Consider the following 16,682-nt stretch of genomic DNA (forward strand, 5'->3'; position numbering starts at 1 on the left):
ATATCACCTTCTCTCCTTGGACCAGTAAAAGTTTGCTCATTGCTTTTGATTAGAATCCATATTTCTGTTTCAAAAAACACCACTGGCCGCACTAATGTCTTGTAAATTTTGATCTTGATATTTCTTGCTTAAGTCACTTAATTGGATAAATAAATAAAAAAAAATTGCGGATGTGTGGATGTATGCCATCATGCGGAATCCACATTTCCGATCGGCAACAGCGCTGAACTTCTGCATTGGCCAAATGCAGGGGCATAACTAAAAATCACTGGGCCCCACTGCAAGACTTTGGATGGGGCCTCCTCCCGCCAAAGGAGGGGTAGAAAGACTGAGGGTAAAACAGTGCTGTACACAAGACCCTGCTGAATGCTGCATAGGGACTGTCTACAAATCTTTGTCTAAAAAACTTTGTATTATTCAATATCAGTGGCAGAGTAGATGCAGTCATTAGAACAATTGTGCAGTGAGCAGAAAGTTCTTTCTCTCCTTGCCCTTAGTTGTTAGTCTTTCAGGACTGGAGCCCCTGTGGCTTCTGCCCCCCCCCCCCCCCCCCCCCGCGGCTGCATCCCTTGTAGGGTCTATTGTTACGCCCCTGGCCAAATGTACATTATTATGCGGAATCCGCATTTCACATTGATAACAACGGTAAACTTCTGCATTTGCCTAATGTATGCTATTCTTCAGAATCTGCATTTCTGATTGGCAACAGAGGTATACTTCTGCATTCTCGAACTGGCCTAATGCTTCTGAGTCTTCCAATTGGCCCAAAATGTTCATGGTAATCCAATTTCTGCGGTACAGTACTGATTCTCTGATTGATCCAATGTTTCCAAGTCTTGTGATTGAGCTAAGATTTCCAAGTGTTGGTAATGCAGTATTTCTGCATAATTTTGGTTTCTGCATACTGATTTCTGATGCAGAAGCTGATTTCCTATCCAAAACTTGGAAAATTGAATTTTGTGGAATTCAGAAGCTCTTCTCTAGTGAATGCTAATGTGGATTTTAGGAATGCTGTAGATGTGATATACTTGGACTTTGTAAATGCCTTTGATGCTGTTCCCCACAACAGTCTGGTGCAGAGTTTGAGGATACAAGGACTAAGGAAGAGTCTATGTGCATGGATAAGGAAGTGGCTAATGTACAAAAAACAAAGAGTTGTGGTCAATGGATCATATTCAAAATGAGACAATGTTAGCAGTAGGGCCCCGTAAGAGTTGGTACTTCAATTTATTAATTAATTACTTAGTAAATGAAGTAGAAAGTAATGATTCAGTTTCTGCAGATGATACAAAGTTGAATGATAAACACACAGGAAGACAGCAACATATTGCAAAAGGATCTGACTATAAATGGCTGTATGGGCAAATAAATGGCAGATTAAATTCAATGTTGAAAAAACATACAGTAATGCACCTTGGTCATACCAATGGTAGCAACATACAAAATAAATGGGGGCATCTGACTTGGAGAGAGACTAAGGAATACTGGTTGACAACAAGTTAAAGAGACACTGAAGCGAAAAAAAATGATGATATTATGATTTGTATGTGTAGTACAGCTAAGAAATAAAACATTAACATCAGATACATCAGTCTAATTGTTTCCAGTACAGGAAGAGTTAAGAAACTCCAGTTGTTATCTCTATGCAAACAAGCCATTAACTATCCAACTAAGTCTTAGTCTGGAGAGGGCTGTTATCTGACTTTTATTATCTCAACTGTAAGTGAACTATTTACTTTTTCTCTGCCAGAGGAGAGGTCATTACTTCACAGACTGCTCTGAAAGAATCATTTTGAATGCTGAGTGTTGTGTAATCTGCACATAATATAGAATGATGCAATGTTAGAAAAAACACTACAGTATATACCTGAAAATAAAAGTATGAGAATATTTTCTTTGCTGCTAATCTTCTAGTAATTATTCATAGTACACAACCAATTCACTATATCATATTTTTTTTTTCCGCTTCAGTGTCTCTTTAAATAAACATACTCAATGCCAAGCAGCTGCAGCTAAAGCAACTACAATTTTGGGATGCAATAAAAGGCAACTGAAAACTCTGGATGCTAGAAGAATACTGTCCCTGTTTAGTTTTTTTGTAAGGCCACATCTGGAATATAGAATACAGTTCTGGGCACTGCATTACAGGAGGAACAATGTAGTTTTAGAACAGGTGCAGAGATGGGCAACTAAATTGATCAGATGGATGGAAGGTCTTATTTACTAGAAAAGGTTAGATAAACTGGGCTTATTTACCCTGGAGAAAAGACAACTTAGATCTACCATGCATAAATACATTAGAGGGCAAGTCTCCACTTTTTTTCTTGTGAATGGAGGAAAAAGATTATTGCTGCCTCTCACTTTCCACCTCTCTTGTTCACCTGCCTTTTTCAACCAGAATAGTCCTTATCGGTTGAAGTTTTTTTGCAATTGCCACTCTCTAGAGAGATCCAACCAGAGATCCTGTTGGGTGAAAAAATCCAAATAGAGTCATCGTTTCAGAGATACTAGAACCAGCTCTTCTTGCACCGACAATCATCCCTTATTCAAAGTCAACTAAATATTTTATCTTACCCATTTTAACATTAACTTTCATGATAAGTACGTCGTCTGAAGCTGAGCGTTTCTTATATAAGCAACTCTGCATTGTTACGTCACAGTTGGACTGTTTAACTTTCAAATAAGGGGTTTCTCTCGTTTTTTGCCCACTCAATGTACTTTCCCAGTGGATCTGGGTCACCATGAGTTACCTGAGTATTCTGTATAACCAGAATTTAATTTATTTCCTCCCCCGTTTGAAGAGTTTAACAGTGATATAAGCCTGTTGAGGAAGTGAGGTTTGCTGTAGGAGGGGCAGTCAGCTGTGGCAGCAGAGAGGAAAAATGAACATTGAGCTGGGTTGAAGAAGAAAAAATTAAAAAAAGCAAAGGAAGGGGCAGAAGTGATGTCACTTTTGGCATCACAGAGAAATAGTAAAGATGGAAACAAGCAGAAATATTATCTTCTCCTTTTTTTTATATTTCACATTTCTCCTAAATCTGACAGTGAACACTAAAACAACAGGCTAGGTAAGCTAAATAAGTCATTTCTTACTGGATGATTTTACTTTTTCAGTTAACATGGAGTTTTCATTCCACTTTAAAGTGGGATAAAACTCTGACATAACATTCAATAAAAATGCTTTTTCCCACTTGTTATTACCCATACAGTTATATTTGCTTTTGTGCACAAGTAATATTGTCTGTTTACAAATTACAAGTTCCCAAAGTGCAGTTTATCTGCTCTGAAAGCTGCCATTGCATTTTATTAATACATTTTAATATATAAATACAGCAGTTATCTAGTGATAATTTCTCATATGTCTCTGCTTGTCAGCTCCCAAGCAGCTCCTTCAGCACGTGGCTGGCTGCATAACTAATTGTAACAACTGAGTAATGTAAACAAAAGATAATGTTATCTCCTCTTTGATGTGGATCATAAGCTAAAGGGGCTTTCCACTGCAGGACAGTGCTGTGTTTAACTGTTTGAATGCTGTTCTACTACAATTTTTTTTTCTGGTAGTAAGTTTAAAGGTGGCCACACACCATACAATTGAAAGATCCAATTTTTTGCCTATTTCAATTATTTTATTCATGATTGGGGAAAAATTGAACATTGATTGCTATTCTTGAATTGAACAGATATTTAAAAATTGTATGGTGTGTGGCCACCTTAAAGGATACACAAGGTGACATGTGACATGATGAGATAGGCATGTGTATGTACAGTGCCAAGCATACAAATAACTAGGCTGTGTTCCTTTTTTTTCTTTCTTTGCCTGAAAGAGTTAAACATCAGGTATGTGAGTGACTGTCCAGGTCGGGACCGGGTCGAATCGAGTCAGACTACAACATGACCCTCACTGATAAGTAATTACAGCCATAAAACACTTTCCTGTGAGTAAATGGCTTCTGAGAGCCGAAAACAGATAAAAAGGGTCAATAATTCATAGATTTGAGCTCTGGCATACTTCAATGAAGGTGTCATTGAGCAGAGACAATGACACAGTAAAAACTTAAAAACTAGATATAAATATAAAATAACTTTGTGGGATATCTAAAAAGTGATTTTTAGGAGAAGGAGGATAGATACAATTGTTTTTCTCATGAGTCTATTTTCACGTTTACGGCTGTATGAAGTTATCTTTTAGAGCAAAAAAGAAATGCTTAGTTTTCGTCCCACTTTAAGGACACTTTCAGAGCGCCTTGCTGTTGCGACCAATCCCACTGCGCCTAGCAGTCACAAAGTGCGTCCCGTCGCCCGGTTCATAGATAATAATTCTGCTCAGAACTTCACGCCACACTCGGGTCAAATGTAAATGTGAACAGCAGGAAATGGCTGATTTCTAATTAAAACTCTGATGAGGTTACCCGCGGTCTCATTAAAAAGATTAACACTTGTCACCATTTTAATTCATTTTTGATATATCTAATTTATCAGCGAATTCATAAAGAATCTAATTATTCGATTTACCTGCAGTCATTTCTTCGTGATTGTTTTCTTCTTTCAACCTCTGGAGGAAAATTGCAATTTCACCAATTTTTTATTCCCTTCTCGTTCATCGCTGGAAATTATGAACCCAATATTTCTGGAGGTCAAGAGGAGCTTTCCTCGGACAGTGCCGCTTTTGAAGAGTAATTTTGGCAGCAGAATAAACTGTAATCTTTTTTAAAAGGCAACTCTGCAAGGTACACCTCTGTTCCATCAACACCGGCACAAAATTAAAGAGGAACTTTACTGAATATAATTTATTCCTGGGCGTAACAATCACCCAGGCGACCCCTGCCATCGCAGGGGGGCCTGGAGGCTTTGGAGGCCCCTCCTCCTCCCTCTCCCCAACCGTAAGTGCAGCCAATTAGCAAAAACACTCTCTGCTGCTATTTGCTATTTCTAGATAATGTGCCCCTCATGGGGTTCGGGGACCAAGGCGACCCCCTGCTATCATTTTTGCTGGGAAGCCCTATTAAGTCTAATTACACCCCTGAATGTAACAAACAAAATTGCTTATATTTTGCAATATACTGTATGTACTGGAGTATAAGCCTAATTTTTGGGCCAAAAAGTCTCGGCGTATACTCGAGTCACTCACTACTCTTTCAGTAACCCCCACAGTGCCCCCATTATAGGCACAGTGCTGCATCATCTGAGGGAGACCACACACTTGACATTTCCATGGGAGGTCCCAGCTAACCTCATCTGGAGTTGTAGCCTTGGAAGGCATACAGGGACAGTGTCTACTGAGTGGTGGGAATCCTTGCATTCCTATATCAAGTTTTAGATGCATGACTATGTGGCTCTACATTCCTTGCTTTATCTTTATGTTAGTTTAAGCTTTGTAACAGGAGTTCTTTGCATGTCTATCTCCATTGCAGGTCTATGTTCTGTCTTATTATTGCAATCTACTGAATTTGTGCTGCTTTTCTAATATATGATTGTGGCCGGCCATGGCTGTGAGTGGTGTTGTGGTTGTGGCTTTTGCCACCGCCGGCTTATACTCGAATCAAACATTTTTCCCCGTTTTTAAGGCAAGAGTTGGGGGGTCGGCTTATCGGCTTATACTCGAGTTTATACAGTAGTTAGTGTTTCCTATTGTAAAATCTTTCCTCGCCCTGATTTACATTATTAAATGTATAACACATCCAAAACCTCACTAAGTCCTGCAACTTCCACCTTCGTAACATCTGTAAGATTCGCCCTTTCCTGACCTCTGCCACCACCAAACTCCTCATCCATGCCCTCATAATTTCCCGCCTTGACTACTGCAATGCCCTGCTGTCTGGTCTCCCTATGACCCGAACAGCCCCACTGCAGTCCATCATGAATGCGGCAGCCAGAATTATCCACTGCTCCCATCGCTCCACCACGGCAGATCCCCTCCTAGAATCCCTCCACTGGCTTCCTATCCAGTCCAGAATCAGATTCAAGATACTGTGTCTGACCTACAAATCTGTCCACAAAACCTGTCCAACCTACATTTCCGATCTTACTCAGAGGTACACACCTAGCCGCTCACTCCGCTCTTCCAATGAACTTCGCCTAACCGCCCCCCGAATCACCCAGTCCCATGCACGCCTCCAGGACTTCTCAAGAGCTGCTCCAACACTATGGAACTCCCTACCTCCACCCATTAGGGCAGCCCCCTCCTTCATCATCTTCAAGAAAGCACTCAAAACTCACCTTTTCACTCTGGCCTACCACCCCTCACAAGTGCTCTAAACCTACAGCTGAACTCTGGTCCCCTACCATTCGTGTCCTTACCTCTCCCTCTAGATTGTAAGCCTTTGGGCAGGGTCCTCCTCCTTTTGTGTCCTACCTGATCTTGCACCTCCATTACTGTGCACCCATGCTATGCATCTGAGTGAACCTAACCTGCCTAATCTCCATGCTCCATCCAGTGACTGACTAAGCAATACCTTGTACTCATACTATGGTGTGTGATCTGGTTTTCTTGTATTCCTGTATTGTCATATTGTTGTATGTCACCCCTAAATATTGTCTGTAACCTAAATTAATGTTCAGCGCTGCGTAATATGTTGGCGCTTTATAAATACAATAAATAATAATAATAATAATAACATCTTTACTGCTGGCAGGTGGATCACTGCATATGGTTTATTTTTTTGTGTGTTCCAAAGTGATCAGAAACAACACCTGGTCTCCCATAGCACACTGGTAGAAGAAGGCTGCATAATAAACAGTCTCAGCTAAACATGACTTGATACATACCAATATACAGAAATACATATAAAGCGTTATGATGCTGAAACCAGGATAATTAATGGAAAAGTGGATGTCCTGAATAATACTATACATGCATTCTACTATATGCCCCTACAGTGTACCCAAGGCGACATGTGACATGAGGAGAAAAACATGTGTATGTACAGTACAAAATGGATTGATAACCAGGATGTTTTACTTGTTTTATTTTGCTGCCTGAAACAGTTAATTTCCAGGCATGAAAATGACAGCTTCTGTCTGGTTGGTACCTTGTTGGGAATATAGTAAACATCACTTATAAGCAACTTACAGCAATACAAGTTTTCCTGGCAGAATAGAGCTTCTGAGGGCAGAGAGATAAAATACTATAATAATGAACTATTGACCTTTTTCTAACTCTGGGACACTTTAATAGGCTGCCACTGATTAGAGACAATAAAACATTCAACGTACTTTGTAAATGTTTAAATATAAAAGAAATCCTGCCCTGGACCTAGACTACCCTGGACTTCCACTATCCACCAGCAGGTGGCCTTTCATTGATTGTCAGAAAGCTTTGCAGTTTTTATTCTGGACGGGTGATTCATGGTTTTTAAAAAAGTCATTTTAGGAATAGGAGGATAAATATAATTGTTTATCGCATCAGTTTATTTTCCCATCAGGTTCACTTTAAGGAAATCTCCAGGACATGTTAAAGAGAACACATTACCCCGAGGTGGAATTTTATTTGAGCTTAGGAGATACTTAAAGAGGAACTGTCATGAAAATCCTAAAATTTAAAACACATACAAATAAGAAGTACATTTCTTCTAGAGTAAAATGAGCCATAAATTACTTTTCTCCTATGTTGCTGTCACTTCAGAATCAATTTTATTTCGCCAAGTAAGTTTGCACCTACAAGGAATTTGTCTTGGCAGTTGCTTAACAAACACAAACAAAAACAATACAAGGACAGACAGTGTATATATTATAAGTCAAGGACATTATAAGTATAGTGGCAGTAAGCAATGTGAGAATTGTTCATTTACAGTTCTGTGCTGATTACTATCAAGTCCTAGCGGCTCTAACGGGGTTCAGCATTAACCACTTGAGGACCCACCCTTTACCCCCCCTTAAGGACCAGCGCTGTTTGTTTGGATCTGTGCTGGGTGGGCTCTGCAGCCCCCAGCACAGATCCGCGGCCACACAGAGCGATCAGATCGCCCCCCTTTTTTCCCCCCTATGGGGATGATGTGCAGGGGGGGTCTGATCGCTCCTACTTGCAGGCATTTTGCGGGGGGGGCACCTCAAAGCCCCCCTCCGCGGCGACATTCTCCCCCCTCCCTCTCCTACCTTCTCCCCCGGGAGATCTGGGCTGCACAGGACGCTATCCGTCCTGTGCAGCCAGTGACAGGACGTCCCCTGTCACATGGCGGCGATCCCCGGCCGCTGATTGGCCGGGGATCGCCGATCTGCCTTACGGCGCTGCTGCGCAGCAGCGCCGTACAAATGTAAACAAAGCGGATTATTTCCGCTTGTGTTTACATTTAGCTTGCGAGCCGCCATCGGCGGCCCGCAGGCTATTCACGGAGCCCCCCGCCGTGATTTGACAGGAAGCAGCCGCTCGCACGAGCGGCTGCTTCCTGATTAATCAGCCTGCAGCTGGCGACGCAGTACTGCGTCGCTGGTCCTGCAGCTGCCACTTTGCCGACGCACGGTATAAGCGTGCGGTCGGCAAGTGGTTAAGTATGGCTACCGCTTGAGGAAAAAAACTGTTCCTGTGTCTAGAGGTTTTGGTAGCGATTGACCGGAATCTTACTCCTGAAGGCATGCGCTGGAAGAGGTAGTGAGCAGGGTGAGAGGGGTCAGAGGCAATTTTGGTTGCTCTTTTTCTGCACCTGCTAGCTTAAAGATCCTGCAGGGAAGGTAAGCTACAGCCAATTATCCTTTCCGTTGTTCGTATGATGCGCTGCAGCCTCCCCTTTTCTAATGCTGAGCAGGAGCTGAACCATACAGTCATAGATGATGTTATGGTGGATTCAATAATTGCAGTGTAGAACTGCACCATTAAATTTTGAGCTAGACCAAACTTTTTCAGCTGCAGTAGATGGTGCATCCTCTGTTGCACTTTCTTGACAATAGTGGCCATATTGTTATCCCATTTTAGGTTGTGTGAGATCGTGGACCCAAGAAACTTGAATGACTCTACCTGGGTTATTGTGCATTCATTTATGGTTAAGGGGAGGTGCTGGGGGGGAGATCTTCTAAAGTCTATTATCATCTCCATGGTTTTGAGAGCATTTAGTTCCAAGTTGTTGCTGCTGCACCAGGAGGAAAGCTGTCCCACCACATGCCTGTATGCAGATTCATCCCCGTTTTGTATGAGACCAACTACTGTTGTGTCATCTGCAAACTTCAGAACCTTAACAGATGGATCTGTGGAGATGCAGTCATTAGTGTACAGTGAGTAGAGCAGTGGGGAAAGCACACAGCCCTGGGGTGCACCAGTACTGACGGTCAGAGAGTTTGATGTGTGTTTACCAAGTCTAACACGCTGTCTCCTATCGGTTAGGAAGTCGATTATCCATTTGCAGATGGATTCAGGTATGTGTAGCTGGGAGAGCTTGCTGTGTAGAAGAGATGGCATTATGGTATTAAATGCAGAGCTGTAATCTATAAATAAAATCCTGGTGTAGGTTCCTGGGGTGTCTAGATGCTGTAGTACATAATGCATACACATGTTCACGGCATCGTCTGCGGATCTATTAGGCCTGTAGGCAAATTGCAGAGAGTCCAGCAGGGGATCTGTGATAGATTTCAGATAAGCCATTAACAGTTTTTCGAATGCTTTCATGACCAATGATGTCAGGGCAACAGGCCTGTAATCATTTAAACATGTAGGTTTTGAATTTTTTGGGATTGGTACAATAGTTGAGCTTTTAAAACAGGACAATTGAGAGTTCGAGAGATGCTTTGAATATGTCTGTGAATACAGGAGCTAATTGATCGGCACAGAGTTTCAGGCATTTCGCAGAGATAGAGTCTGGCCCCATTGCTTTCCTAGTGTTTTTTCTTTTGAAGAGTCTGCTTACATCTGATTGGCATATTGTTAGAGCATGCGCATCTGGGGACAGGTCAATAGATTGTGTCTGGCCTCCTGTGTTGTGTAGTTGCTGAAACACCGCAGGGGGTGGAGACTGGCAGCAAGAGTGTTCAGTTTGCCTGCTGCAGAGATGGAAATTATGCAAATTGACTTGGTGTGTTTGGCTTTTGTTACAGTACAGTAAGTAGATACTTACAGTAGGTAGTAGAAGTCTGACATTACCAACAGCAGGGAGGCTGGCAACCATCTTTGTCTTAATAATTTTTACAGAATGTCTTTATAAAGAATAAAGGCCATGCTGAGTATCCCCCATGAAGAGATGGACTAGCCCAAAACATGTTGGTAATGTCAGATTTCTACTACCTACTGTAAGTGACAGCAACATAGGAGAGAAGTAATTTATGGCTCATTTTACTCTGTGAGAAATGTACTTCTAATTAGTATGCATTTTAAATTTTAAGATTTTTGCGACAGTTCCTCTTTAAGCATGTACTAGTCTATTACAATGAAGTTTTGACATAATGATAGAACATATATGTAAAGATTCCTAAATAAGTATTTATTGTTAATTAAAAGCATCCAGTAATGTTTATAAAGCATTTCTATGCTTAACGAGGTATACAAATCAAAATTACATCTACATTATTACACTTCACTGAACTTCATTGATAACATTACTGGTTTGCAGGACAAATTAATAATCAGATTGTTTTGTAATTAACTAGAAAGTTTTCTGCCACTCCCTGTCCCTGGATACAGCAGAAGGTTTTCTGCATTGCTTACACGGTTCAGTATACTTTAGCGCAGTGCCCCCCCCCCCCCCCCCCCCCCCAACCCTGTTTTTAAGGCCCACCAACAGTGCATGTTTTGTGGAAATCCACAGAGGTAGTTAATCAGCTCTGCTGAGACACTTTTTTTGCAAAACATGTACTGTTGGTGGGCCTTGATGAAGGGGTTGGGGAACTGTGCTTTAGCGTAATCTGATCATTTCGGCCTGCCACAGCAACCTTATCAATTGGCTTCTAACATCAGAAAGGAAAACAGTTGAGTCAGGCACTGCAGTGATTACTGTTTTAATGGTGTTCCGAATTGAAGTGAATCACCATAGTTGTATCAAAAATTGTGACATTCAATAGGTAGGTACAAAACATCATCATCAATGAGAAAATCGTCATGTGCAAACATCTTGTGCATTCAAACAGTTGCAAGAGGAGGTCCTACCATATCAAAGGTGGCGGTGGTGGGTGCAGGGCAAAAAACGGTAGCCTAACGGCCGTTTCGCACGGCGGTGCTTCTTCCGAGGCTGATCCACGTTTATACACATGAAAACACAGGCTTTTATTTCCTGTGTCATGAACTGGGGGCGGGTACGCTATGACGTACGCATTTCCGGCCGCATGTGTAAAAACGTAAGCGTTAACCAGGCGTTCATGCGTACAAAAGAAAAACGCGTTACCGTAAGCGTAACAAAATACGCGTCAAATGCGAACCACGCATATCAGCATGGAACGCATGCGGACGCGTAATTCCATACGCATGCAATCTAGAAAAGGAGGCGTATTCACCTTCTTAAAGGAGCAAATTTCTCCGGATTGCAAAATTAATCGCAGGAAAAAAGTAGGGGACCGTTGGAGGCTATCTGTGAAGTACAGTGACTCAAACGTGCATGTGGAACGTGAGATTGCTTAAAACACCGAAAATGCGAGGGGGAGAAAAAAAGGAGGAAAAGACTACTGGACAGTGGAAGCAATTGTTTTACAAAAATCATCCATCCTTGTTGCAAACCTGTTTGCAAAAAGTTGTCAGTGGACAGTGCGTGACTTAATTACCTGTAATACTAAATTTGTGGTTTATGCTCTGGTTTATGCTCTGTGGTGCCCTTGTGGCCGATTTTATATTGGTAAAAACCACTCGCCCCCTAAAAGAGAGAATACAAGAACATTGGCGTTCCGTTGAAAACGGTAAAGGTGCCACGAGAATGATAGAACATGTCAGAGAAATACATGAAAGCAACCCAAACGTGCTAAAATTCTGTGGTTTGGCACAGGTTATGATTCCCAAACGGGGAGGAGATCGTTCTCGACTCCTATTAAGAAAGGAGTCGTTATTGATCATTAAAAGTGAAGCCCTAGGCCCATTGGGTTTCAACGACCACAATGACCTGGCATGTTTTCTAGATCCATAACTGCAGCTATTTATGCATTGGGATTATTTTTTAAGCAAATATGTACTTTTTGATATGTAATCTTAGATATTGCAACTTTTTGCAAACAGGTTTGCAACAAGGATGGATGATTTTTGTAAAACAATTGCTTCCACTGTCCAGTAGTCTTTTCCTCCTTTTTTCTCCCCCCTCGCATTTTCGGTGTTTTAAGCAATCTCACGTTCCACATGCACGTTTGAGTCACTGTACTTCACAGATAGCCTCAAAACGGTCCCTCCTTTTTTTCCTGCGATTAATTTTGCAATCCGGAGAAATTTGCTCCTTTAAGAAGGTGAATACGCCTCCTTTTCTAGATTGCATGCATATGGAATTACGCGTCCGCATGCGTTCCATGCTGATATGCGTGGTTCGCATTTGACGCGTATTTTGTTACGCTCACGGTAACGCGTTTTTCTTTTGTACGCATGAACGCCTGGTTAACGCTTACGTTTTTTACGCATGCGGCCGGAAATGCGTACGTCATAGCGTACCCCGCCCCCAGTTCCCAGTTCATGACACAGGAAATAAAAGCCTGTGTTTTCATGTGTATAAACGTGGATCAGCCTCGGAAGAAGCACCGCCGTGCGAAACGGGCCGTTAGGCTACCGCTTTTGCCCTGCACCCACCACCGCCACCTTTGATATGGTAGGACATCCTCCTCTTGCAACTGTTTGAATGCACAAGATGTTTGCACATGACGATTTTCTCATTGATGATGATGTTTTGTACCTACCTATTGAATGTCACAATTTTTAATACAACTATGGTGATTCACTTCAATTCGGAACACCATTAAAACAGTAATCACTGCAGTGCCTGACTCAACTGTTTTCCTTTCTGATGCTGATCCTATGTGTATACTCCATTTATCAGTTATGAGCACGCAGCTTTTATTGCAATAAAAAGGTGGCCTTTAGAACATCTCTCCATCCTCATACCCAGTGATATGGCTACAGACTTGGTAGTGCCGGCAACCCTTCACTCTCTGAATTGATCAATTGGCTTCTAAGTTAGGCCTTGTTCACATCATCAAAAGCGGATGGCTGTGCATTCGGAACACACGCCATATGCGTTTGTATGCGTTCCGTGGCTGATCCCCTTCACTGAAAGTGGATGGGTCAGCCGTGCGTTTTGTTAAAAAATGCGTGCAGCATGCGTTCGCGGACCGCACTGGTCTGGAACGCATGCAGTGTGAACATCAGATAGTGCATCTATGCACTTTCTGATATCGTGTGTGTCTGCCTCCTGCATGCGTTGCCGAAATCCGGACGGCAACGCGTACAGTGTGAGCGGGGGTCTTAAGTAGAAGTTTGATTATTAACCCATCCAGTAAGTTAGAGGGAGGATCCAAAAATAAAAAAATACCCAAAAATAGTTAGTGCCCCCAAAATTGATCTAAACTCATTTTTGAAATGTACCCTAAACCTTATACGTGCCTAGTCTGTGTGCCTTTGCCCTAACTGCGGGAACTGGGCGGTCGGAATTTATTTTTTATCTACAATAACAAGCTTATCTCAGCATGCAGATAACAGAAAGATTCCTATTTCAGATAAGATGCAAACAATATGACCAGAATGTAATTGAATACCCTCCCCCCCCCCAAAGAGTTTATATAGTGGTGTAAGCCTGTTGTCTAGATAATATGTACTGTGGGAAGGACTATAAGAGTTTATATAGTGGTGTAAGCCTGTTGTCTAGATAATATGTACTGTGGGAAGGACTATTTAGCTGTAGGGGGGGGGGGAACATTCAAATTGAGCTGTGTTAAAAAAAAATAGAAAACTGCAGAAGTGATGTCTTTTTTTTGGCAGAAACAGTAAAGATGGAAACCAGCACCAGAATGTTCTTTTTTCATATCACAGTTCTACTAAATCTGATGGTGAACATTAAAACAACAGGATAGGTAAAGCCTTAGCCAAGTAAGTAGTTTCTTATTGGATGATGTTTTTCCCCAGTTAATATGGAGTTTCATCCCATTTTAAACCATTAGTTTTATGCTGTTTTTGATGCTTTTAGACTATAGATGAAATGTGAGTTTCATTCCACTTTATCTTTAACCTCCCTGGCGGTAAGCCCGAGCTGAGCTCGTGTAGGAGGAGATCTCAGCCCCTGGTGGGGCGATTTTCACCATTGAAAGTGCTGTACGCGCAGCTAGCACTTTGCTAGCTGCGCGTACAGCTTTATCGCCGCCGCTCTGCGGCGATCGCCCGCACGCAGCGGCGGAAGAGGGCCCCCCCGCCAGAGCCCTGCGTTGCCTGAACCAATGAGTTCCGGGCAGCGCTATGGGCTGGATCTGAGGCTCCTGACATCAGGACGTCGGCTGACGTCCATGACGTCATTCCGATCGTCGTAGTAAAGTGGGAAAGGGGGGGATTTGGAGTTAGGAGGGACCACGATCCTAATATTCCTTAGTTTGCTAGTAGTTTTGGACTTGACCCACACTCTTGTAATTAGAGACAAACTAAACGTGACAAAGGTCTTGCAAAAATAGAAAAAGGTCGTTTTATTGTTTAGACAAAGCTTAAAAGGTTGTGCAACAGGTCACAGTGTTAAAAGCAACAGCGCTGTTGTACAGTACCACCACACGTCACACCAAGCAGACAGCCAACTCACCCAGGCATCCGCACACAAAAAAGGGGGTCAAAAAACTTTTTCCCTTCCCACCACTCCAGAGATCCTAACTAATCAACAGTCTCAGGGACTCCACAGCTGCAGAAATCTCAGGTATGCATATCAAGAGCGAAGCAGGATTCACAGGCTCAAGCAAGCATTACATACTGTCCGCATTAGCAGTAGAGATCCATGCGAAGCACTGAAGCTAGTTGTTTTATGACAGAAATGGCGGTGGGGGGCCCCCAAATATCATGTGCATAGTCCTCACAGCCTTACTCACAAACTCCCAGAAGACACGGCAACAGGACTGATCCTCTTCTGAGCCAGACTCATCTCGCGCTATAGGGTTGGTGCTTGATCCACGCTGCGTCCCCTTTCCCAATACGGGACATACATCAGTGGTCACCCTTCTCGCGCTGCGTCCTAACGGCTCCGGTACCAACCACGTCCGCTACCATGCACGTCTTTCATTGGGAGGGCATGCCAAACCGAACACGGAATCCGGCATTCTCAAACAGGCAGCATGGCTGGGGTCAGTTGGCGTCACGTCGGCTGCGTGTGCTGATTCGCCGACTAGTTTCGAACGTCACATCCGTTCTTCATCAGGGCGTGGATTGTACACGGCGGGCCAGGCATACATAGCACACCCTGGCTCCACCTACTACTCGTTGACTGGCCAGACCAGCCGTGATTCCACTACAGGGAGTGGCATACATCAACTCCGGGCACAGGCGCCCACACTTGTATCCAAGCAGTTACAGGCTTCAGTGAACAGGACCCCACGTGAGTTTAGTCATTCGCATTCGTGGCTTCTTATAATCAGATGAGAGGTATAAACAGACTAGCATGCTGACATGCGAAAAAGGGGGGGGGATAAGCTGTGTACACCGAGCAACGGTTGCTAGAGACCAATTTCTGCACTACATGAGGGCCCGTATAATTCCATATATACAGAATAACATTCAGGCAGCACACAAAAAAAGAAGCACAATAGAAAACAATCATAAAGCTCCCAAATATATACGATTGATCAAGTTTGCTTCCCAGAAGGCAGACCTAGAAATGGTTCCCAGAAAGAAGTCAGACCCATCCTTTGGTCCTAGTGAGGGGGGGGGGGGGGGGAGGGGGGGAGAGGAAAGGGAAGGGGAAAGGAGGGGGATAGGGGGGAGGGGGGGGCGGGAGAAGAAAAGGGGGAAGGGGGGGGGGGGGAATGGGGAAGGAAAGGGCGGGGGAAGGGGGGGGCGAGGGAGGGGAAAGGACCATACGGAGTAAAGGGGAAGGTATTATAGGGAACTGGTTTTCAAAGGAAACTTTTCAATGAAAAGTCAACATTCAAACCATGTGGGCTTCTCGACCTAAGTCGATACATCCACATTGCCTCTCGGCGTAGGAGCATCTCCTCTGTCCTCTCTGTCCTTGTGGGCACGTCCACACAGTCAATACACATTGCTTTCAATCCCAAAATAGAACAATTGTGCATTTCCTTAACCACTTCCCGACCGCCCACTACACAGGGGCGGCGGGGAAGTGGAGCCCTGCAGGACGGCCTCACCCACAGAGGCGGCAGTCCATTTAAGGGCATGGGCGGAGCGATCGCGTCATCCGTGAGGAATCCGCAGGATCAGCCAATCCTGAGTATAAGGCACTTTGTTAGGTAAACAAAGTGCCTTATACGTGCTTCCTCCTCGCCTCGTGGTCTCATTGTTCCAGAGACCACCAGCGAGGAGGAAGCACTTGTAAGTCTCACTGCACGCAGCTTGATTTTGCCCACAGCCTCCCTGATCACCCACCCCAGGCCTCATACCCCCCCTGATCACCCCAGCAGACCCCTGCCCAGCACCCTTGCACCCCTGCAAAACCCCCACCCCCCCCCACCTGCCACTAACTAGCGACGCTGCCCCTTAGTTTAGGTCCCTAACTGCCTCCTAGTCACCCCTGATCCCCCTCCCTACCTTTAGATCACCCCCACACCCCATCCAGACTACCCCCCTGTATACTGTATACATTTGTATACAGCTACATTAC

The 16,682-nt window shown here is 43.5% G+C and overlaps 1 long non-coding RNA gene across 1 annotated transcript in view; it reads left to right on the forward strand.

The window, feature by feature from the left end:
- Nucleotides 1-16,682, forward strand: part of LOC137532004 (uncharacterized) — a 150,869-nt gene that overhangs the window by 121,810 nt on the left and 12,377 nt on the right. Inside the window, exon 2 of the long non-coding RNA XR_011023841.1 lies at nucleotides 13,856-13,963. This is a non-coding gene — a long non-coding RNA (uncharacterized lncRNA). The remainder of the gene's footprint in view (nucleotides 1-13,855; nucleotides 13,964-16,682) is intronic.

This window comes from Hyperolius riggenbachi, chromosome 1 (genome assembly GCF_040937935.1).
Source record: "Hyperolius riggenbachi isolate aHypRig1 chromosome 1, aHypRig1.pri, whole genome shotgun sequence".
Lineage (NCBI taxonomy): Eukaryota > Metazoa > Chordata > Amphibia > Anura > Hyperoliidae > Hyperolius > Hyperolius riggenbachi.